Source organism: Dama dama, chromosome 23 (genome assembly GCF_033118175.1).
Source record: "Dama dama isolate Ldn47 chromosome 23, ASM3311817v1, whole genome shotgun sequence".
In the NCBI taxonomy this organism is placed as follows: Eukaryota; Metazoa; Chordata; class Mammalia; order Artiodactyla; family Cervidae; genus Dama; species Dama dama.
This window is the reverse complement of record NC_083703.1, coordinates 64,261,353-64,284,226: the sequence shown is the minus strand read 5'-3', so window position 1 is coordinate 64,284,226 and position 22,874 is coordinate 64,261,353. Positions and strand designations below refer to the sequence as shown.

The 22,874-nt window shown below is 39.8% G+C and overlaps 1 protein-coding gene across 8 annotated transcripts in view; it reads left to right on the top strand.

The window, feature by feature from the left end:
- The first annotated feature begins 233 nt into the window (after positions 1-233).
- The window catches only part of NCOA6 (nuclear receptor coactivator 6), a 90,909-nt gene continuing 68,268 nt past the window's right edge, over positions 234-22,874 (top strand). For 3 of the 8 annotated variants that reach the window (XM_061127114.1, XM_061127113.1, XM_061127110.1), the window contains exon 1: positions 236-381. The gene's annotated coding sequence lies outside the window, so the exon portion shown is untranslated. Of the gene's footprint in view, positions 382-22,874 lie in introns of all 8 variants that reach the window. The other 5 variants (XM_061127116.1, XM_061127117.1, XM_061127115.1 and 2 more) reach the window with 3 other exon arrangements.

The window sequence follows — 22,874 nt, the reverse complement described above, 5'->3', positions numbered from 1 at the left end:
AATATTACAGCGCCAGGGGACAAACAATCTCATATCCCGGCTCCGAGCTCTGGACCCAACCGAGCTGGTGCGCGCTCGGCCTCGCGCTCTCGGAGACGTTTGGTCACGTGGCCAAGGCCCCGCCCCCGCCCTACCCCGCCCTCTCCCGCGCTCCCACCCTCTCTCCCTCCCTCCCCCTCCCTCCCCGGCCCGGTCCGGCCCATCCCCCTCCCCGCCGGCTCCCTGAGGCCCAGCCGGGTCGGGCTGCGGGCGGCCGGGCGCCGACGGCCGGATAGACGGGCGCACGCGAGGACGGACCGACAGACACACGGAGGGCCGCGGGCACGCACGGCCCGGGCCGGTGCTCCGAGGCCCGCCCGGGAGGGCTGGGGCCGCGCTCAGGTGAGCTGACGGCGACGCGGGCCCGTAAGGGGTGGGCCCGCCGGGCGTCCGCGGTGCCGGCCCGGCTGGCGCCGCGGGAAGGAGGCGCCGCCCGGGCCCGGCGCGGGAAAATGGCGCCGGCGGACCGTGGAGCACGGCCCCTGTGCGGTCCCGGCCCGTAGCCGCCCCGCCCGCCCGCCGCGCTCGTGTCCCCGTCGCCATGTTGGGGAGCGGGCCCGGGGCCTGCGGGCGCGGGCGCTGGGGACTGCTGGGGGCCCGGCAGGGTTGGGGAGGGTGCGGGACTCGGTGTCCGGGAGCTGAGGGAGTGCTGAGCCGGCCGGGGTCTGCACGGGGTGGCGCTCCAGGCCCGAGGAACTGGCGGGAGTCGGACGTGGGGTCGTGGCCGGGGTCGCCGAGAAGGGTCGCTGGGTCCAAATGGAATCTGGATCAGGATCCGTGGGGCTTGGGGAGCAGGAACTGGAGCTGGGTTAGGCCGTGGTTCATGTTCAGGACCCCAGGCCGGCAGGGCGCGGAGGGGCGTGGGATTTGAGCCCAGGCTGTCAGGGCTGGGACAGTTCTTTCTGGGGGGCGGGGGTGGTGGTGAAAGGGTTGATTGAAAATGAGGGCCCTTTCGGTACAGAGGCGAATATCAATTTGGTCTAGTCGTTAAGAGTTGCGGGGCTAGTCCGTGTAACTCCCAAGGGACTGAGGACATACGTGCCCCCAGGATCCTGCACTCCGTATTGGCAAGAGGAACAGAAAAAGTAAGGCTTTGATGAAGAATAGAAGGGGGATTGAGGTTTGGGTGTAGGAGCTGGCCAGCAAAAGAATGCAGAGTAGAACTGGTTGGCAAGAAGAGAGAGAACCTCCATCAACTTAGGGAGTTTGTGTGTGTGTCTTTAAAAGGAGGGACCCGGCTGTTTGTGGGCGGTGACCCAAGGTGTCTTCCCAGGAAGGGGACAGCCCACTGTTTTTTAAGAGCAGTGTCACCTGGGGAGGTCATCAGAAAGGCGTTTTTGAACCCGTGAGAATGGTAAAGGATTGAATGTGTAAAAACTGCAAAGGCCCTTAGATCATGTAATAATTTCAGATTATGTAGTGATTTTAGCTGAGACACAGAAAGGTAAAGTTGACTTCTAAAGATCTAACCAGTAAATGGCAAAAATAGTACTAGAACTCAGGCCTGTTGCCTCCTTATTCAGCACAGCTGCTTTAGAGGAATTGGTCAGGTGGGCAAAAAGTATTAAAAAGTCAAGCATGAATAAAAAAAAAAAAAAAAGTCAAGCATGGCAGCATATATCAAAGAACTACTAAGTAAATTATTTTTGTATTGAGTTTGTCAGTACAAAAATTGAGGGGGATAGGAGAAAAGTATAGATAGCTAGCTGTTTGATAATTTCTAGTGTACTTCTGTTTGTGCAAAGAAGTTATCTTCAGGATCTTTTTGAGTTCTGTCTTTATATAGAGTCGTAAGAGATGCTCCTTCTCTTCTAGGTGTTTACTATACAGCAAAGGGACACAAAAAGCCCAAAAGGTAACAGTGAACAATGGATCTCTATCATGACTGTAATTGAAGTTCAATCATGATAGAAGAGTTCAAAGTCCCCATGGGCTATGAGAGAATTCTCAGTTACCTTATAGTTGTCCCAGGGCCCCCATATAATCAAAAAGGACTTTCAACAAAAAGGTTATGAAGATGTTCATAGCAATGATATTTTTAATATACGTTCAGTATCCTTATTCAGCAACATGATTCGTTTGTTTTTGGTCTTTCTTATGCAGGAAAGCCTAATCTTGTTTGTACCATGGGCTCCTTTGTTGCTCAGTCACTAAGTCGTGTCCAACTCTTTGCCACCCAGTGGACTGCAGCATTCCAGGCTTCCCTGTCCTTCACTATCTCCCAGAGTTTGCTCAGATTCATGTACAGTGTGTAAGTGATGCCATCCAACCGTCTCATCCACTGTCACCCTCTTCTCCTGCCCTCAATCTTTCCCAGCATCAGGGTCTTTTCCAGTGAGTTGGCTCTTCGCATCAGGTGGCCAAAGGATTGGAGCTTCAACATCAGTCTTTCCAATGAATATTCAGGATTGATTTCCTTTAGGATTGACTGATTTAATCTCCTTGCACTCAAAGAGACTCTGAAGAGTCTTCTCCAATACCACAGTTGGAAAGCTTCAGTTTTCGATGCTCAGTCTTCCTTTTGGTCCAACTCTCTCTGTACATGACTACTGGGAAAACTATAGTTTTGACTAGATGAACCTTTGTCGGCAGTCTAGCAAACCTTTTGGATCCCTTTTAGAATAATATTTTTAATTGCATAATACAAAATACCTGGGGTTATAGAGAAACCTACTGTATTGAAATGCAATTACTACAGTATACAAATTGTGATGTAGTAATATAGATATACTTCTTTAGCAGCAAATTAAGAAATTAGATCTAGTGGTGGTTCTGATAATTACATCAAATGAACAAATAATTCTTTAAGATATCTGCAATAACTATAATATGATATAAAGATATCTGTGATTATAGTAGCAGAATCACAGATCTGCTAATACAAGAATGGCTTACTGCCTATGTTCATATTTGACTAAAATGGTAACTTTCAGTTAGAAGTTAGTGAAAATAAAGTAATTTTTTTCCTATCCAAGTTCATAGCCCCTCCACTCCTTCCCCGGGAATTCTGTCTGTGAACTCCCATCTGTGAACCCCAGGTTAAGGAACCACAAAGGATGTCTTCCATTCAACAGACATTTACTGTTCACTGAGACATCTGTTTATATCAGCCATTATGCTAGGCTGTGAGGAGTCACAGGTCTTTAAGGCAGGATAGGGTCTTTTCACTTTGGATATTCAGTCCCATGAGAGAAGTGAACATGTAAACAATGACAGTTAAGGATGTTAAATGCCAAAGGAGAGCTGTCAGGTTGTTAGGACACAGGTAGGCATGTCTGCTCTAGGATCAGGGAAGGCTTTGGAAATAAGTGAGACTTGAGGTGTGTCCTGAAAGGTAAAGGAGTTTGCCAGATGCAGAAGAGAGAAGAGCTTTCAGGTAAGGACATATATTTTCAGGGAATGTAATTTAACGTGTCTGCAGCATTGTGTGTGTGTGTGTGTGTGTGTGTGTGTGTGTCTGTGTGTGTGTGTCTGTGAAAGTTGGAGATGAGACTGGGAAGGTTGTTTGGAACCTGGGTTGAAGGACCTTGCTAAGGAATTTGGACTGAATTCTTGGCTTTTAGAGAGGCATTCAAGGCTTTCAAGGAGTGGAGTTATGATGAGGTTTAATTTTTAGAAGATAAATTAATGTGTTTTGGAGGGAGGGTGTATTGGAGAGCAGAAAAGAAGTAATGAGGGAATGAGGGCCTAAACCAAGGCAGAAGCTGGGCACATTGGATAGAGTTAGAATTTTCAAGTGTTGATATAATTACGTTGTGAGTGATGAGTGAGAAGGGGAATTTTTTAGATTTCTAGTTTGGGGTGGCAGTCAAAGAGGTTTAAAAAAGGAGTGAAAGGAAAATGAATGAGAATTGCTGCAGATAATAAGGGAAAAGATTTTTTTTTGGTAGAATAATAGACTTTTGGAAGCCAGTACAGAGCTGTCAAGTGTGATGTCGTTTATTGCTTAAGAAAATCATGTGTCAACAGACTGGGAAAGTATTCCTAGAGTAGGAAAATCATAACTATCAATGTCAGGTCTTGGCAGACTGTGACCCATGCATCAAATCTGTTCCACCACCTGTTTATGTAAATAAAGTTTATTGCAACACTGGTACACTCATTTACATATTGCTTTTGTCTGCTTTCATACTACCAATGGCAGGTTAAATAGTTGTGACAGAGAATATATAGCTCACAAAATTGAAAATATTTACTTTCTGGCCCTTTACCAAAGATATTTGCCAGTTCCTGATCTGTGTGTCTGAATGTTGGACATTAAATTTCTGATTTACCATCCAGTTCCTATGTGATGAAGAATAACCATCTTGGCACTGTCTTTCTGGCTGGATTCCCCATGCTTTGTGTATCTGCAGCATGACATAGATCCCTAAATATTTTATATTGGTCAGTGGTGCCATGGTTTACTGTTTTGGGGTCCACTGTGTGACAACTGGTTCTTGCCAGGTTTTCACAGTTTAGACCTTCCCGGGGCCTGTTTTGTCATTTTTTTCTATTGGGTTGTCTTTTTCAAAAGATTTCTTCATATTTTTTGATTATTAATCCTTTTGTTAACTATATGTATTACAGATATCATTTCCTGGTTTGTTGCTAATGTGTTTACATCTCTTTAAGTTGTTAAAAAGTTTTGAATTTTAATCATGTTTATCTTTTTCTCTCCCAAGATTTTGAAGCTATTCTTTCTATTATCTTTTTGCCTTTTTTGTTTAGATCTCTTATCTGGATTTGACATGTGTGTGTCGTGTGAGGTAGAGTCATTTCATTTTTTCTGATGTACAATTAATTATCCCAGTATCATTTATTGAATGGTACTCTGTCTTCATATTGCGAGCTCTTTTTGGTAAAATCTATTGAAGGCCCTGTTTCCAGCTCCATTGTTTGTGAATTGTGTACCTTGGACACGTTGCATAACCTCCTTGTGCCTTGGTTTTCTCATCTTTAAAATAAGGAAATAGAGTTGTTGTGGAAAATAGAGATGTAGAGGATTAAGTAAGCTAATTCTTAAAACATGTAGAACAGAGTGGCATCTAGAAAATGCTCAATAATGTTAGCTATTATTTATTATTTAGCATTATTTTTCATTTAGGATTCCTAGGCAAGAGTGGAAGCTCAATATGCTCAACTCAGTTGTAGACTTTATTCAGTTTTCAGATCGAAAGAGAATGGCTGAGAGCTAAGTGTTGCAGGAGGTGCTTCCAGGTGGCTGCTTAATTTTAGCTGCTGCCTTAGACTATCTGCTGGAGTGGAACTCCTTCCTGTAGTTCTTTGCAGTTTTCACTACTCTCTTGTTCATTTACTTTATCCCCCTACAGGCATTTGATTTTCTAGTTCTGACTTTACCAAAGTGTTATATATTACCTCGCCTGAACTAATAAGGGACATATTGAGATATTGTCAGGATGGCCAGAAACTGACAGATGAATTTGGGGGCAGGTAAAAACTAAATTCCATTTCTAAGATTGAGCCATTCTTAGTCATAATGAATAAATTGATCATTGAAGTTAAAAGATGAGATGATTTAGGCATCTACTATGTGCTGGATGCTATATTAGAAATTACCACATTGGTAATAGAAAAGAAAACTAGCTGACCAGCTTTATGAAATACTACAGAAGAGATCTTTTTACTTGTGATAGGGAGCTGTTTTCCAAGAGAGCATTTATTTGGATGACAGAGAGGAAATATGGGCATTTATTCATTTGTCAACAAATTGAACCCTATCATGTACACTGGGCTAGAACTCTGCAGAATACAAGGATAAATCTAGCCAGGATTTGTGTCATGTGGAGCGTATATATAATGTGTTATGGAGCTGGGCTGTCAGAGGATGATACCTGAAAGAGAAGGCCTTTTAAGCAGGATTGCCAAAAATGTTTAGGATCTTATGACTTGAAGATGAGACAGTATTTTTCCAGGCTGCGGGAAGGCATGAATGTAGAGATGGATGTTTAAGAGATAGTAAAGAGTCTAGTTTGGTTGGAGAACAATATTGTCACAGGACTGTTATTAAAGTTGAGGCTGGAAGTGGAGATTGAACAACAGTAATAATAGTAGTAGTGGCTCTCATTTTTCACTTGCATACCGTTTGCCAGATAATGTGCCGGGCATTTTACAAGCAGCATTTCATTTAATCCTCACAATAACCCTGTGAGATAGGCACTTATTTTTAATCCCCTTTCTGTGGATAAGGAAACTGAGAAATAGAACTAACAATTGATAGAGAATGAGTCTAAGCAGTCCAATTCCAAAGCCTGTGTTCTTAGTCTCTGCATATTATTCATGGAAGGCTTTGAATCCTCTTCAGTTCGAGGCTGAGAAATTTAGAATTGATTAAGTAATGGGAAGTCATCAAAAGTTCTTGGCTGTACAGTGACATAATGAAATCTGTACATTCGGAAAGTAAGCCTGGTCATGAAATACAGAAGCAGCAAGGTGAGAAAGGAGAGATATGGAGGTAGTTTCCTCTCTCCTTCCTTACCAAACTGGTTGTTCCTTTAAGGGCTGGGACTATATCTCTCCTTTCCTTCAGCTCTTGTGTCTACTTACTATGTGTCTGTCACATTTATTTATTTTTAAAAATTTATAATCTTTTTCTTGTTCTAAAAAGGACTTAAGGTGACTGCCTAGGAGCTCAGTAAACAATTGCTGAGTGAATTAATAAATGACTATAGGTATATATAGATGTGTACATAAAGGGAATACTCTGGTTTTGTTGGAGGGAGTAAATGCAGCTTTATAATTTGGTGATAAGCTATATTTTATATAGAGAGTCTACAAAGAGAAAGGCCAGAACTGCTTCTTTTTTAACTTGTGAAGAATTGTATGTTCTATTTCAGTTAGAATATTACACTCAGTTAACGTTAGCTATGTCAGTTAAAAACCCAAACTCATAGAAACAAAAGAGTAGAATGGTGGTTGTCAGTAGCCGGGAGATGGGGGACATGGGGATATTTGATCAAAGGGTATAAACTTATAAGGTGAATGAGTTCTAGGAGTCTGACATACAGCATGGTGACTATAATTAATAGTACTGTGTTATATATTTGAAAGTTGCTAAGAGAATAGATCTTAAATGTTCTTACCATACACATAAAAAATGGTAATTATGTGAGGTGATGGATATGTTAACTAACCTTATTATAATAGTCATTTCTCAATATATATGTGTATCCATCTCATTGTACACCTTAAACCTATACAATATTGTGTATCAATTATATCTCAATGAACCTGGGAGAAAAACTATGTCAGTCTTAATAATATTAATGATCACCAAATTCAGAGGGTATTCATCTTTTAAATAGATATTTAGGTTTGTATTTAGCATTAATCAGCTGCAAGTCCCCCCATACACAAAGAGGCAACAAAAATTGCCAATAATCAGCTCCTTTACTGACTTTTGAACTGTGGTGTTGCAGAAGACTCTTGAGAGTCCCTTGGACTGCAAGGAGATCCAACCAGTCCATCCTAAAGGAGATCAGTCCTGGGTGTTCATTGGAAGGACTGATGCTGAAGCTGAAACTCCAATACTTTGGCCACCTCATGCAAAGAGTTGACTCATTGTAAAAGACCCTGATGCTGGGAGGGACTGGGTGCAGGAGGAGAAGGGGACGACAGAGGATGAGATGGCTGGATGGCATCACCGACTTGATGGACATGAGTTTGAATAAACTCCGGGAGTTGGTGATAGACAGGAAGGCCTGGCGTACTGTGATTCATGGGGTCGCAAAGAGTCAGACACGGCTGAGTGACTGAACTGAACTTACTGACTTTGAACCTGTTGAATATTAGTTCCATAGTGCCATTTATGTACATTTTCTTAAGACCAGACTGCAGTCTCTCTCAGGAAGAAGTAACTAGTTGCAGATTTGTGAATCAGATGCCTGTTTTGGATTTTACTGAGGGAAATTAGTCAAAAGATTAAGTCCCTTGCAATAAATTTAAATGTTACTTGGAAGTAAGGCTGTGTTCTTTCTATCAGATACAGACTTAAAAATTCAAACATTTTGGAGAAATTCAAAGACACAGGTTAACTGCCAAATACCAGTAAAAGTAGGAAGATATTAAGTAAACCAGCATTTGACTAGATCAATTACAATTCAATAACATTCTTTTCCATTGTGGATATTAGCTATCAGTAGAATGTACATATACATGCATGCACATATCTAAGTGTAATATATATTGATAAAATTAATATAAGTACATTTGGATCTAGGAACGTTCCTAGAGAAAATGAATCTTCATCTGAGAGTTGTGTGTAACTCTTAAGTATATTTGGGGATAACTCATTCAGAAGTTTTACAATCAGAATGATTATGTATTGAGAAAAAGTTAATTATGAAAGTCAGTATATGTTGACTACCTACCACTGTTGAGGTCTGTATACAGTTGATTAGTTAGCTTCTGCCTTTTAGGAAACAAATTCATCTGGGGAAGTGATGTGAACATAAATAAAAGAGGGGAAAGTGTGTTTTAAATGAAATAGTAAGTGCTGTGGGAACTCAGGAGAGATTACTTCTACTTGAAGAATCAGGGACCGCTTCATAGAAAAGGTTGTGTATTTGTTTCCTAGGGCTGCCATAACAGACTACCACAAACTGGGTGACTTAAAACAACAAAATATTATTCTCTCACCGGTTCTTTAGGCTAGAACCTGAATGCAAGGTGTCGATGGGGCCGTGCTCCCTTTGAGACTTTGAGTAGAATTCTTTCCCTTGCCTCTTCCTGCTGCTGCTGCTGCCTCTTCCTAGCTTCCATCAATTCTTGACATTTCTTGCTCTGTGGCTACATCACTCCAGTTTCTGTCTCTGTTGTCACATAGCATTCTACCTTTGTGCCTCTGTATCTAAATTTCTCTCTTATAAGGGCACTAGTCCTATTGGATTGGGGGTCTACCTCATCTTAACTAATTGCATCTGTAGTGATTACAGATCAGGTTACATTCTGTGGTACTGAGGGTTAGGATTTTAAGTATATTTGGGGAGATGAGATTGAACTTAAAACAGGTGACATGATACGGAAGTATTAAATTAAAATTTACTAATTAAATGGAAGAGTAAAACTGGAACGAACTGAGTTAAGGAAAGAAGAACTAAGGGAATGATGGACATAGTAGATTGTAAGGAATATTTAGGAAATGAGGTAAAGAAGTCTGGTTTGCTGGTGTATTGAGGAGTTGTGAGAAGATGAAGGCAGAGTAAATGCATTGAGGTCCTAGGTACCAGATCTCAGATATTTGAGTGCTGCTGAGTGGGTAGTGTGTGGGAGCAGGATAGCCTTGCAGAGTTTTGAAACGGTGGATAACTAATTCAGACTTTGGATAATTAATTCAAGCTTTAGGGAGATTCTGTGATCAGGTGAACTTGATAAGGATAAGATTCTGTGATCAGGATAAACAAATGGTTAGTGACTTAACACACCCAGCCTCCCTCATTTGCCTATGCCAGTAACTTTTCACCAGGACAGTCCAGAAATTCCCCATAGACAGAAAACACCACCACAGCACACGAGGATTTTACTAGCCTCTTGGTCAGTCGTCTGTGGGCATTGAGACACATCTGCTTTTTTAGGGTCTCTATTCTATTCAGAAGCCTCTCTTTGGATTTATAATCATGTTGTTCTTCATTTTTCCTTCAAACTTTTCTTCAAAATCACCGATTTTCCATCCTGTTTTTTACCTCTTGATTTTTCTCTGAACCATTTTCAGTTTCTTTCCATGTCTTTTAAAAACATCTGACTAATGGAAAGAATTGAGGAAGATTCTGTACTATCCAAGCCAGTGATACTCTTTTCTGTATCCTTTCAATGATAGTTTTGATGACTTTTGTCCACAATAGGACTTTATTTAAATTATGACTGTTCATTCAAATTGTGGTCAACAGCCGAGCTCAGGTGCGTTTCCTTCTTTGTGCCCAGGCATTTCTTCCTGGTTCTGTATTTGCATCTCACATATTTTCTCTAAGAGCATGTGTCTTCATAACATTTAAAAAAATTACATTTGAATATTACAAACAAACATAACTTCCTAGTCATCATATGCATACGGTCTTTTCATATAGTTTTTTATAGTTTTCTTTCATTTGGCATTATATTGATACACTTTTCTACATGTCAACATAGTCATCATTTTTAATGAATCCACAATAAAGTTTAAATACTCTTTGGTTATTTGGCATTTGGATGGTTTCCAGTTTGTTTTTATTTTTGATTTACAATTCTAAATGATACTACTCTAACAGCTTTTTATCCCCCCGCCCCATTTTTTTCTTAGACTATATTCCCTAAAATAATTCAGTTCTGTCTAAGGATATCACTTTTTCACTATGTTGTTAGATTATTCATTAGAAAACTACCAGTTTATACAGTTTTACTATAGTTAACAGTAGATTTTAGAGTTTTTTTCTTCTAGCGTAATAGTGATTGAGGCCTCCCTGATGACGCAGTGCGTAAAGAATCCACCTGCAATGCAGGAGACACAGATTTGGTCCCTATGTGAGGAAGATCCTCTGGAGGAGGGCATGGCAACCCACTCCAGTATTCTTGCCTGGAGAATCCCATGGACTGAGGAGCCTGACAGGCTACAGTCCAAAGGGTTGCAAAGAGTTGGACAAGACTGAGCATCTAAGCAGGCTCACACGGGTAATAGTGATATATCACAGTTTTGTGGGATTTTTGGTATTTTAAATGTTTTATTATGAAAAAAAAAATTCAAACATTCCAAAAAGACCCTTCCAGAAATAGTTCAATGAACAATTCAGTATGTTGCCATACACTTACTAATATACTTCTTAGGTTAAACCTTTTTAAAATAAAGACATCATAATAGTATGCCTTTAAATACTTTAGCATGCGTCTCTTACAAATAAGAACATTTTCCTACATTGTTGCAACACCATTATCACAGGGAACAAAATTATCAATAATTCCTGAATGTTTCAGACATTAAGTTTGTTTCTCCAGTTGTTTCTATAATGACTTTTACAACTGACTTATTCGAAGTAGAATCAAATTAAGAACTATGCATTGTATTTGTATTTGTTATTTTTGTAGTCTTTTTTTTTTTTAACCTGAAGCGATTCCCATTTCTTATCTGCTCCCTCACCTCCCCCCACCCCCTCAAGGCATTGATTTGTTGAGACCTGAGCATTTTTCTTGTTTGTCCCACATCCTGGATATGCCTGATTGTTTTCTTTGTGGCATTTAACTTGTTCCTTGTATTTTCCTTAACTGGAAGGTTTAAGACTTGATTAGATTGTAGCCTAACATTTTGACAAAAATATTTAATACATTTTTTTACATCGCATTATATCACGAGGTGCATAAATGTCTGGTTTTCCCCTGTTGATGTTAACTTTGATCATAGGGTTAAGATTGTGACTGCCAGATCTCTCCTGTGAAGTTGCATTTTTGTGTGTGTGTGTGACTAGAAAATATGTTTTTTATGAGTATTTTTTAGTCTTGAGCTAGTTTTTCATTCATTTGACCGTTTGTTCAGTGTAGATTTGATATTTTCCTTTTAAGCTTATACTGTGCATTTAAAAATTTTATATAGTGTAATAAAGAATGATGCATTATAAAAGATAAATTTCAAATTTCAAGGTATAGCTTAAATCAAATATAATTTAACCAAGAAAAACCTTACAGATTGCAGATATACATACAGTAGGGGGCATTTCTTTGACAGAATCCTGTGATGTTTGCTTTTTACAAAAGCATTGTAAGCAGGCAAAACTAAGAGGCGTAAAGCTCTTGAATAAAGCAATTTCTTTTTCTTTTTGAAAGGAGTAAGTCCTGAATTCATAAGTTGTTTTACAAACCCAACCCCAAAACACTCAGAATTTATTTTTGCTTCTTGTCCTCTTCAGTATTTCATTTGGCTGTCTTTATCAACTTTGCCAGTTCTTTATCAACTTTAAATAGCTATTTTGTGTATTTGGGGTCTTAATCCCTTTTTTGACATGTGGTACAAATATATTATTCCAGTCTCTCAGTTGGCTTTTGACTTTGCGGTTTGTTCTACATATAGACTACTTTAATTATCTAATCATGCCTGTCAGTCTTTTTCTTTATAATTTCTAGGTTCGTGTCTTGGTCACCACCATTCCACCGAAGTTAATAATTCTAATCTTTTTTCTATATTTTTGTCTTGTTAAGTTTTAATTTTGTTTTTCTCGTTTTTGCAACTTGGGCAGAAATTTCTTTGTTGTTTAATATAAACGAGCCTATTTATTATGCTGCTGAATTTCTTCTCTTGATCAAAAACTTCTTTCTTCACTGTTTAGGGATATAATTATTTTAAACAATCTCTCTTGATTTTGAAGAAATGCTTTTCTGGTTTTTCTAAGTCAGTTTGGATGCTCTACCTGTGTTTGAAAGTAATAGTGTATTCATCTAATAACAGTTCTGTCTGCAGGTTTGCCAGGTATTTCTGGGTCATCAATTATGATGAAATGGTAGCTACAGAACTCGAAAGCTGATCTAAGGACTTAAGTGTTTGATTTTTAAAAGAAAGTGACAATTATAAGAGTATAAAGCAAAAAAAAAAAAAAGGCTGACGAAACTGTCTTTGAATACATTTGACTCTCCTTTCCGTGGGTTCCTCATCTGCAGATTCAACCAGCTGGAGATTGAAAACATTCTCCCCCCAAATTCCAGAAAGTTCTAAAAAGCAAGACTTGAATTTCTCAAGACTGGAAACTATTTACCTTGTATTTACAACTGTTTTGACAACTGTTCACGTATCAGTTACATTGTATTAGGTATTATAGGTAATCTAAAGATGATTCCTAGTATATGGATCGGATGTGCTGTTGTATGCAAATACTACATCATTTTATGTGAGGGACTTGAGCATCTGCAGATGTTGGTTTTGAGGGGGCGGTCCTGGAGTCAATCCCTCGTGGATACTGAGGATGACTGTATGCTAAGACAGTGGAGAAAAAGAAACACTGGCAGACTCTTAGAATGATGGTCTAAGGACTTTTTGTAATTTAGAGCCCAGATTTCATGATTTAACAGTTTCTTGTTAGAAACTTAATAGAGAAAGAAAGCCATTGTTCTCTAAAGTTGTTTTCCAACACTTTCTTAAGGCAGGGCAACATTCATTATCATTATATAACATACTGTGCTGCTCCTTTTAAAATGAGGTATTTCTTTTGAAAGAAGTGTCATACATGAAATGAAAGACTTCCCTCCTACTGAGAAGCTTTGGACAAATTATTTACTTGGGCCTTAATTTTTTTGTCTGTTCAATGAGGGTATTGGACCTGGGGCCCTCTGATATTGCTCAGAATCTCATCAAGTTATGTTTAGGGATTTTTTAAAAAAATTATTAGTTACTACATTGTAAGATTTGGTCAACATTTCAGTGTCATTTGTATATTACAGCACGGATTAAAAGACTAGAATTTTTTTATTTTTTATTTTGGCCTTGCGGCAGGCAGGATCTTAGTTTCCCAACCAGGGATCAGATTCATGTCCCCTGCTTTGGGAGTGTGGGAGCGTAACCACTGGACCACCAGGGAAATTTCCTCTTGCACTGTTTTTTGACTGAAGCTTTATTCTGAATGAAAGAACGTGGTGGTTCACCATTAGAACATGATGTGTAGTGTAGTTTTTTTCTAAACTTTACTTTATCCTCTTACCGTGGTATCTAACAAGATGGGAAAACTTTCATTGAGCCTCTGACTTACTCTGCTGATTATGCTCAATTAAAATTATAACTACAGTTGACCTTTGAACAACATGGTCTGACTGTGCCAATCCACTTATATGCAGATTTTTTTCAGTTAATACATACTGCAGTACTACACATCCATACTTGGTAGAATCCATGAATGTAAAACCACAAGTATGGAGGGCTGACTGTAAACTTATACTCAGATTTTTGAATGCTCCTGGGATCAGACCACCTAACTCCTGAGCTGTTCAAGGGTCAACTGTATGTATCTGTGTTAGTTTAGGGATTTCAAATTTTGTATTTCACACATTTTTCCCACAAATATTTATTTTATTATGAGGCTTCATAAATTATACATATGTTGCATCTGTTCTTTTATGAATATGAAATATAAGACGAATGAAAAGAGAGACTTGGAGGTAAAGATTGTATTTCACAAATTTATCTTTTGTTTCTTATACTATTAATAAAATGTCAGGATTGAAATTTATATTTAATGTTAATATTCCCAATCTCTTAAATTATCTATTATGCCTACAAAGAGCAAACCAGGATTTTTACAGTAGTGAAATGCCAGTCTCCTCAACAGGCATTTTGTTAATCTTTTCAGGGCACTAAGTTTCTGTGATTTGACTGGAGGTTTACATAAATTTTCCCTTGGCATCCCTGGACTTAGGAACAGGAAACATATAAGAGTTTTATAAGAATCTTATGAAATGATGTAGGGAGGATAGAATTGGATCTTACACTAGTTGTGCCATGGCAGATTGTCTTTGACAGTTTATATTTAACTGGGTATTAATACAATTTTAAAAATGCCTTATCTTGAAACATTGAAAGCTATGTAGTTTAAAGAACAACTTAACTTTTAAAGCAGTATAAGTGTAATATCCAGACCTAGGCATTCATGAAAATCTTATTTAAATTATCCATTCTGTATTTTTTTTTTGTTTCTTATATAGTAACTTCAGGAGCAGGAATCTATTTAGTAGATAACCTGATGCATAGTAGGTGATTGGTAAAGGGAGGTTGAACAAATGCATCCATTGAAAGTATTCAAATTAAAATAGATTAGAAATTATGAAAAAAGAAATTATGAGGGACTTCTTTACACATATATTTTCCATTTAAAAAACTATCTTGTGTTCTTTAAGTCTGAAATGATTTCAAAATGTAAAGTTTAACTCATGCAAAAAAAGTCTCGTGGTGATGTTGGTGGTAGTGAGGATATTGTTTATATTATTTGCATCTAGACCACAAACGTAGGAGATTTGTATTTTATACAAGCTGAAGAATATACTTGTGTTTGGAGAAGGAAATGGCAACCCACTCCAGTACTCGTGTCTAGAAAATCCCACCGATAGAGGAGCCTGGTAGTCTACATTCCATGGGTTCGCAGAGAGTTGGACACGACTGAGCGACTTCACTTTCACTTTCTTGAGGCAGATGACCGAGGAATTCTAGGATTCTTACTTTACAAATACTTAAAACATATGAGTAGCGAGAGTATTTGTTAAAGTGAAACCATGTGTTTGTTGTTGTGTGTGCATGTTTAGTCATGTCTGACTCTGTGATCCCATGGACTATAACCTGCCAGATTTCTCTGTCCATAGAATTTTCCATGTTAGAATACTGGAGTGGGTTGCCATTTCCTACTCCAGGGGGATAAATAGTCCTTGAGTTTTCTTAAACCCCTAGAAGGAACCTGTAATCCTCTTTAGTTCTAGCTTAGTGACCCATCCTCTCATTTTATAATTTAGGAATCGTAGGGCTTCCCAGGTGGCACAGTGGTAAAGAATCCACTTGCCAATGCAGGAGGTGCAGGAGACATGGGTTCTATCCCTGGGTCAGGAGGATCCTCTAGAAAAGGACATGGCAACCCACTCCAGTATTCTTGCCTGGGAGTTTCCATGGACAGAGGAGCCTGGCCCTGGGGTCACAAGGATTCAGATGTGATTGAGCACACACAGGCACAGAGAGATTGCACCCTGCCCCAATTCATAGAACTTTATGGGAAGGTCACAACTAGAACTTGGAGCACACTCATTCTGCCATGCTCAGCCTAGCTCATTTTTCATTCTGTCACCCTCTGTTTCACAGTTGTGAACCCAGGACATCTGTGTTTTCCATTTGTTTACTTGTTTGTTTTTTGCAGTTGTCATTTGTAATAATTTTTTTCAGAGAATAAGTAGGAGAGTAAATGTTAAATTTAAAAGTTTAATATTATTACCTTATTTACAGTTTTATAACAGAACGAGTAGGAAAATAACTTGAAGGACTAAGTCAGTAGCTAACTACGTATGTGACCTAGGGCAAATCTTGTAGCCTCTGTGAGACTGTATCTGCTACTTTCTTAGAATCCTTCGGGGCTTCTGCCCAGAAGAAATATTTCTGTTTTGTTTTTTTTTTTTTCAGTATTTGTCACTGAAAGTATAACACAATGCAAAGTGTACAAGTCGTAACGATAGTGAATTATAAAATGAACATACTTGTATAACCATTGCTGTTGTATTTTGAAAAAGCTTCCTTGGTGATTATAATAAGCTTTCCTTTAAAAGCAATCACTGAACTTGGGGCTGTAGGTAATGTCATGTTTTTTACAACTCTTTCTAGAGTGAAATTAGCAGAAACGGGGTAGAGAGAAGGAATTTGTCCAGTCACAAAAATGTACTTTGAATAGGTTTATTTTGATTATGTGAAGTCTTGTCTTTCTGATGTTTCTCTTCTTCCTCTTTGCCCTTTTTCCTTTCTGTCTAGGTCCTGGATGGAATGGAGAGGGCTCCTACTCAACCTCTAACTATCTTTTCTGAAAGTGGTCAGAGAGTTCTTAAACAGGTCTGTTGATTCTGTAGTATACAAATGCAAGTTTGAGTTATAAAATATTTGGTTTCAACCTAAACAAAGGATTGAATTAAGAAGTAGCCTTTTTAAAAAAGAAGCCATTTTGATCTCAGTGTCCACAGGGTATTTACTTTAGCAAGCTGCATTTGGCATGTGAATTGGACCCAAAGTAACTCAATTAAAAAGATCTGCTTAATAGAAAAGCAGTTGTCATGTCTTTATCAGTTATGTTAGTTATATATAATATGGCAGAATTCTTTGTTGGTTTCTGGAAAATAACAGGAAAAGATGACAAAGTGAGTATCTCAGTTGTCTGTGATTCTGGTGGAGAATGGAGGCATGGAAAAATCCAAGAAGGAAAATAATTATTTGGCTCTCTTGGTGATACTCTCAGAATTCATAACACTGGGGAAAACAATCACAGCCACCTTTACCTTTCAAATCTCTCATTCAGGGAAGGGCAAGTACATACAGGCTTTGGTTTTTGTTTTTTTGGTTTTTTTTTCTGTTTTTCTTTCTTTTACCTCACTCTGTATCACCATGAATGAACTTTATCATTATTCAGACAGATAAAAACTCAAGCTTAGTGATTTTCCAAACTTGTCTTTACTCTGGAATCTCCAGCAGAACTTTGCAAAGTACTGATGTCTTTGTTCTACCTCCCAACCACCATTGCACCCCAGGTTGTAATTTAATTGGCCTGGGGGTATGGCCTAGGAATTTTTAAAAGATCCCAACAGGATTCTGAAGTGCCAAAAAGTTTAGGAACCACTGTTCTAGCTAGTTAAAGCAGATCTGGCCACTACGCAACTTGTGACTTTTTTGTGTAAATATTTGGGTAAATATATGAATAAAGGACACATATTTTTGTTTTAAAATCCTGTTCTTTAAACCTAAATTCTTACCAGAATGTAAGCTTCATAAAAGCAGGTACCATGTATATATTTTCTTCCCCATTATATCATTAACATTTAAAGCAATAACCTGCATGTATGCTTAAGTATTTGTTAAGTGGGTGAATGAACCTCTCATTCTTTAGTGAACTGAGTATGCTTTTACCTAGTACACAAGTGGTCTGAGATACAGGGTGGTGGTGGTGGTAGTGAAGAGTCCAGCCTCTGTGACTGACTGACTGGCTCTAGTCACAGCTCTGTCACTTAGAAGCTGTCGGACGTTAAGCAAGTTGTATGGTATATCTTGGGCTTCTCTGGTGGCTCAGTGTTAAAGAATCTGCCTGTTAATGTAGGAGATGCCGTTTTGATCCCTGGGTTGGGAAGATCCCCCGAAGAAGGAAGTGGTAACCCACTTCAGTATTCTTGCCTGGGAAATTCCACGGACAGAGGAGCCTGGTGGGCTGTCGTCCATGGGGATACAAAAGAGTCGGATACAACTGAGCAACTAAACAACAAAACTGGTACATCTCACTTGTTAAGAAACTGCCAGTTTATTTATTTATTTTAAAATATTTCTTTATTTCTTTTGCTGCACTGGGTCTTAGTTGTAGCACGTGGGATCTTTAGTTGCAGCTTGTGAACTCTTAGCTGTGGCATGTGGGATCTAGTTCTCTGACCAGGGATCAAGAATTCCCAGCAGGGATCTGCATTGGGAGCACAGAGTCTTAGCCACTGGACTACCAGGGAAGTCCCTGCCAAACAGTTTAAAAAGATGTGAATGTTCAGCAGAATTTCCAAGGAGGGTGCATTAGTTATCTGTTGTTGCATAACAAGTTACCACAAATTTAGCCGCTTGAAACATATATTTATTAAGGCACAGTTCGCAGAAGTCAGGAGTTTGGACACAGTTTAGGTGGGCCCTCTGTATCAGGGTCTCGCAGGCAGCAGTCAGGGTGTCAGCCAGGAATGGAGTCATCTCAGTGATTGACTGAAGAAGGATTTCCTTTAAACTTACTTGGCTGTTGGTAGGATTTACTTCGTCAAGGGGTGTTGGATTTTTAAGGCCTTGGTTTCTTATTGGCTATTGGCTGGAGACAGTTGTCAGTTCCTTACCTTGTAGCCCCTCCAGCGTGGCAAGCTGAGAAGGCGGTAGAGTCTCCTAGGGAGATGGAAGTCTCATTCTTTTGTAACCTAATCATGGAAATGCCACTGTATACATTTGGCTATAAGTAAGTCACTAGGCTAGCCCACATTCAGGGGGAGGAAGAGGGGCAGGGGTGATTATACCAGGGCATGAATACCAGGAGGCTGGGATAATTGGTGGCCATCTTAAATGTCTGTCTACCACAAGAGACATGGCTTAGTGCGAGGCTGGGACTCAGTGGGGTATTAAAGGGAGTAGGGGTAGTGAGGAATAGTTTGTGAAATTTTCTTTACCTTCCCCATATCAGACTATATCTTTCTTCCTTCTGTCTTTAACATTAGCTCCTCTCCCTTTCAAGAACGGAGACATAATACAAAGATCATTCTCACAGTGAGATTTTAATCTTGAGTGGGTGGTGTGTGTGTATGTTTTAAGATTCAACTAAGGCTTCTCCCTGTATCATTTAGTGTTTATATATGCATGTATTTTTTTAAAAACATTTTGTCATGGAACTTGAGACAGATACAAAAGTAGAATGCTATCCTGAACCCCCATGTACCTTTCACCTACCTTCAACAATTTATTTTTTACTAATCTTACATGTATTATTTATACATAGCAAGATGTACAGTTTGAGTTTCGATAGATGTGTATATCCCCACAATAAAGATATAGAACATTTTCACTCCAAAGGTGCCTCATCCTTGTGTAATCAGTCCCCACCCCAATCCGAGACAAGTACCCATCTGATGGCTATTGCTGTAGGTTGGTTTTGCCTACTAGAACGCCATAGAAATATTCTTTTGATCACCATGAAGTTTTTGATATTCATTCATGTTGTTGCATGTATCAGCGGTTCAGAATTCTTCAGCCTTGGCACTGTGGACATTTTGAAAAGGATAATTCTTTGTCTTGGAGATTGTCCCGTGCATGTGGGGTTATTCAGTAGCATCCCTGACTGCTATCCACAGAAGCCATTAGCACTTCCCTCTCCAGTGGTAACAGTCAGAAATGTGTCCAGACTTTGCCAGATGTCCAGTGGAGAACAAAATCCCCTCCCTACTCTACTTGAAAATCATTTCAGTATTATTATTTGTCAGTATTCTACTATAGGAATATACTTCAGTTTATCCACTTACTAACTGATAGACCTGTCCTGAAGTAAGAAGGCAGAAAAATAGCCTTTTACCTGGGTATGGTGTGTGCTAAGTCACTTCAGTCATGTCCGACTCTTTGCAACCCTTTATATGGTAGCCCTTCAGGCTCCTCTGTCCATGGGATTCTCCGGGCAAGAATACTAGAGTGGATTGCCATACCCTCCCCCAGGGGCTATTCCCAGCCCAGGGATCAAACCTGCATCTCATGTCTACCTGCATTGGCAGGTGGGTTCTTTACCACTTGCGCTACCTGGGAAACAAAGTCGCTCAGTCGTGTCCGACTCTTCACGACTCCAGGGACTGTAGCCTGCCAGGCTCCTGTGTCCATGGACTTTTCCAGGCCAGAATACTGGAGTGGGTAGCCATGCCCTTCTTCAGGGGATCTTCCCAACCCAGGGATCAAACCCAGGTCTCCCACATGGCAGGCGGATTCTTTACCAGCTGAGCTACCAGGGAAGCCCTGGAAGCCCATACAAAGGGAAGTTATTTGGTGGTTTAAAATAGTGAAGTACTGTTACTTGCTACAGCACCTTGGAGAAATAAAACTAAGTGAAAGAAGCCAGTCACAGAAGACCACTTATTGTATGGTTCTTATGGTATGCTGCTGCTGCTAAGTCGCTTCAGTCGTGTCTGACTCTGTGCCACCCCATAGACGGCAGCCCACCAGACTCTGCCATCCCTGGGATTCTCCAGGCAAGAACACTGGAGTGGGTTGCCATTTCCTTCTCCAATGCATGAAAGTGAAAAGTGAAAGTGAGTGAAGTCGCTTCGCGACCCCATGGACTGCAGCCTACCAGGCTCTCCGTCCATGGGATTTTCCAGGCAAGAGTACTGGAGTGGGTTGTCATTGTCTTCTCCACTTATTGTATGAGGTATCTCGAATAGATCAATGTTCCTTGACCTAGCCTAAAACTCTTTATCCTTTAATGGGGAGGGGCAGGTAACCCATTAAATTAATGACAGAGCATATTAGAAAAATTGTTCATAGTACTCAAATAAAGATCATGGTGACTGATAGTAATTTTTACTTTGTACCTTATCTTCCTTTTGAATAATTTTTTAAAAATAACATTAATCATATTTATAATATGATGAGCACAATAAAGAATAGAAATGCTATGGACCTAACAGAAGCAGAAGATATTAAGAAGAGGTGGCAAAAATACACAGAAGAGCTATATAAAAAAGATCTTCATGACCCGGATAATCACGATGATGTGGTCACTCACCTAGAGCCAGACATCATGGAATATGAAGTCAGGTGGGCCTTAGGAAGCATCACTACGCACAAAGCTAGTGGAGGTGATGGAATTCCAGTTGAGCTATTTCAAGTCCTGAAAGATGATGTTGTGAAAGTGCTGCACTCAGTATGCCAGCAAATTTGGAAAACTCACCAGTGGCCACAGGACTGGAAAAGGTCAGTTTTCATTCCAATCCCAAAGAAAGGCAATGCCAAAGAATGTTCAAACTACCACACAATTGCACTCATCCCACACTAGCAAAGTAATGCTCAAAATTCTCCAAGCCAGGCTTGAACTTCAACTGTTGAAGTTCAAGTGAACTGTGAACTTCCAGATGTCCAAGCTGGTTTTAGAAAAGGCAGAGGAACCAGAGATCAAATTGCCAACATCCGCTGGATCATTGAAAAAGCAAGAGAGTTCCAGAAAAACATCTACTTCTGTTTTATTGACTACGCCAAAGCCTTTGACTATATGTATCACAACAAACTCTGGAAAATTCTTCAAGAGATGAGAATACCAGACCACCTGACCTGCTTCCTGAGAAGTCTGTATGCAGGTCAAGAAGCAACAGTTAGAACTGGACATGGAACAACAGACTGGTTCCAAATCAGGAAAGGAGTATGTCAAGGCTGTATATGTCACCCTGCTTATTTAACTTATATGCAGAATACATCATGTGAAATGCTGGACTGGATGAAGCACAAGCTGGAATCAAGATTGCCGGGAGAAATATCAGTAACCTCAGATATGCAGATAACACCACCCTTATGGCAGAAAGCAAAGAAGAACTAAAGAGCCTCTAGATCAAAGTGAAAGAGGCGAGTGAAAAAGTTGGCTTAAAGCTCAACATTCGGAAAACTAAGATCATGGCATGTGGTCCAATCACTTCATGGCAAATAGATGGGGAAACAGTGGAAACAGTGGCTGACTATTTTGGGGGGCTCCAAAATCACTGCAAATGGTGACTACAGCCATGAAATTAAAAGACGCTTGCTCCTTGGAAGGAAAGTTATGACCAACCTAGACAGCATATTAAAAAGCAGAGACATTACTTGACCAACAAAGGTCTATCTAGTCAAAGCTATGTTTTTTCCAGTGGTCATGTATGGATGTAAGAATTGGACTATAAAGAAAGCTGAGTGCCGAAGAATTGATGCTTTTGAACTGTGGTGTTGGAGAAGACTCTTGAGAGTCCATTGGACAACAAGGAGATCCAACCAGTCCATTCTATATGAAATCAGTCCTGAATAGTCATTGGAAGGACTGATGCTGAAGCTGAAACTCCAATACTTTGGCCACCTGATGCAAAGACATGACTCATTGAAAAAGATTCTGATGCTGGGAAAGATTGAAGGCAGGAGGAGAAGGGGATGACAAAGGATGAGGTGGTTGGATGGCATCACCGACTCATTGGACATGAGTTTGGGTAAACTCCAGGAGTTGGTGATGGATGGAGACCTGGCTTGCTGCAGTCCATGGGGTCGCAAAGAGTTGGACACGACTGAGTGACTGAACTGAACTGATATTTATAATAACTATTTAGAATTAGTCTTATGTTTGTGTTTATGCTTGAGGAGGGCATGGCAACCCACTCTAGTATTTTTACCTGGGGAATCCCAATGGACAGAGGAGCCTGGAGGGCTGCGGTCTATGGGGTTGCAAAGAGTCAGACATGACTGAGCGACTAAGCACAGCACAGCAGTCTTATGTTAAACTGATTGCATTTTTCCTTCCTATTCTCAAGGTCTTTGTTTTTGGTTAATTATATTCAGACAATGTAGTTTTTATGTACTTTTTAATAAAAAGTACATGATTGGTATACATCTGAAAGTATCATGTTGATTTCACACTGAATGACAACTTGGTGGGGAAGGGAGC